We start from the raw sequence: 2,866 nt of genomic DNA on the forward strand, positions 1-2,866 counted from the left end.
CAACCCCCAACCCTGGTTAATCCTCTACAAGTCCCTGCTATGCTACAAGTTAATTCGAATCAGTTGAATAAGCCTCCAGTCGATAAAATAAGAAAATATGAGGCCGAAGAGTTTCGAGCTACCACTAGTGATGATGTTGAGAAAGCTGAGTTCTGGTTAGAAAATACAATACAATTATTCAATGAATTGTCATTGAATCTCGATGAATGCATAAAATATGCTGTTTCACTTCTGAGAGATATGAACTATCATTGGTGGAAGACTTTGATATCAGTAGTTTTGAGGGAACGAGGCAAGTTGAATTCCGAAAGAAATATATCAGTTAGAGATTTATCGACCAAAAATGTAAAGAGTTTTTTGAGCTTAAACAAGGCCGTATGTTAGTTACAGAATACGAGCGAGAATTTGTGAGATTGAGTCAGTATGCTAGAGAATGTGTTCCGACTGAAGCTATAATGTGCAAGAGATTCAAGGATGGCTTGAATAAGGATATCCGTTTGTTAGTCGGGATTCTTGAGATCAAAGAATTCGTTGTACTTGTTGAGCAAGCATGTAAAGCCGAAGAACTTGGAAAAGAGAAAAGAAAACTGATTCAGAAGATAGAGAAGTGCGAAAGAGGTCATCGAGCAAGCCATTTCAGTCTATGTCAAAGAAGTTGAGATGATTATAGCCGTTCAAAGGCTAATATGAGACATTCGAGTAGAGATCGTGCTAGATCGCATTCGAGTTACAGAGCTCTAGCTACATCTGTTGCTAGTGTTGGAAATATTCGATCTGATCGCCCTGAGTGCAAACACTATGGTAAAAGACATCTCGCAAATTATTGATTGTATAATTGGGCTTGTTCCAAATATGGATCGTTAGACCATTTTATCCGTGATTGCCCTGAATCTGTCGAGCAAGAGATTGTGCAAAATCCGAGGCCAAGTGGCAATGCATCTCGAGGTAGACCTCCTAGAAATCTGAGAAATATGAGTGGTAGTCAAAGAAGGAATAAAGACACTGCTGTCTGATCTGAGGCTACAACACTCGCCAGAGCTTATGCCATTCGAGCTCGTGAGGAAGCTTCGTCTTCAGATGTTATAACTGGTACTTTCACACTTTATGATACTTCTGTGATTGCTTTGATAGATTCTGGAAACACATTCATATATATGCATGAATTTAGTATCCAGTAAGAATTTTCCTGTAGAGTCTACTAAATTTGTGATTAGAGTATCGAACCCCATAGGCAAATGTGTTTCGGTTGATAAAGTTTGCAAGAATTGTTCGTTAATGTTTCGAGACATTTTTTTTCGGCCGATTTGATGTTATTACCTTTTGATGAGTTTAATATAATTCTAGATATGGATTGGTTAATGTTGCATGATGCTGTTGTGAATTGCAAACGAAAAACTATTGATTTGAGATGTAAGTATGATGAAATAGTTCAAACTAAATCCAGTTATTTAAATGGGTTACCAGTTGTGATTTCGTCAATAAAAGCTTTGAGTATTGTGAGAAAAGGTTGTGAAGCCTATTTTTCCTATGTGATTGATTTGAAAATGTCAGAAAAGAAAGTTGAATCAATATTTGTTGTCTATGAATTTCCTGATGTGTTTCCTGAGGAACTTCCAGGATTACCTCTGATCCGAGAAGTTGAATTCAACATTGAATTAGTACTTGGAACTACTCCAATTTCGATAGCTCCATATAGAATGGCTCCGACCGAACTAAAAGAATTAAATTCTCAGTTGCAAGAGTTAATCGATAGAGGATTTGCCAAGTTTCTCACCTTGGGGTGCACCAGTTCTGTTTGTGAAAAAGAAAGATGGCACAATAAGAATGTACATAGATTATCGTCAATTGAACAAAGTGACTATTAAGAATAAATACGTTTTGCCCCGAATTGATAATTTGTTTGACAATTAAAAGGAGCTACTGTATTTTCGAAGATATATTTGAGATTAGGCAATTATCAGTGTCGAGTGAAGACTCAGACATTCTAAAAACTGCATTCAGAACGAGGTACGACCACTATGAGTTCTTAGTTATGATTAACTAATGCACCTACTATCTTTATGGATTTGATGAACAAAATTTTCAAACCCTATTTAGATCGAGTTGTTGTTGTATTTATTGATGACATATTGATTTATTTGCATAACGAAACCAAGCATGCTGAGCATTTGAGAATAGTATTACAGACTTTACGTGATAAGCAATTGTATGCGAAGTTTAGAAAATATGAATTCTAGTTACGAGAAGTCAGTTTTCTAGGCCATATTGTTAGCAGCAGGTATCTAAGTTGATTCGAGTAAAATTTTAGCTATTTTGGATTGGAAGCCTCCAAGGAATGTCTCCGAAGTCTTCAGTTTTCTGGGACTTATCGGTTATTATAAACGGTTCGTTAAAGGCTTTTCTATGATTGCAACTCCATTAACGAAACTGCTTCAAAAAGATGTGAAATTTGAATGGTCTAAAAAGTGTCAGAAAAACTTTGATCAGTTGAAAGCCCTATTGACTGAAGCTCTGATATTAGTATAGCCCGAATTAGTTAAAGAATTTGTGATCTATAGTGATGCTTCGTTGAATGGTCTGGGATGTGTTTTGATGCAGGAAGGCAAAGTCATTGCTGATGCTTCAAGATAGTTAAAGCTGCACAAAAAGAACTATCCGACGCACGACCTTGAGTTAGCTGTGATTGTGTTTACTTTGAAGATTTGGCGCCACTATCTATTCAGTGAGAAATTTCAATTTATTCTGATCATAAGAGTTTGAAATATCTGATTACTCAGAAATATTTGAATCTGCGACAGAGAAGATGGTTAGAACTGTTAAAAGACTATGAGCTTGTTATTGATTATCATCTGAGAAAAGCAAATGT

Source organism: Gossypium hirsutum, chromosome A11 (genome assembly GCF_007990345.1).
Source record: "Gossypium hirsutum isolate 1008001.06 chromosome A11, Gossypium_hirsutum_v2.1, whole genome shotgun sequence".
In the NCBI taxonomy this organism is placed as follows: Eukaryota; Viridiplantae; Streptophyta; class Magnoliopsida; order Malvales; family Malvaceae; genus Gossypium; species Gossypium hirsutum.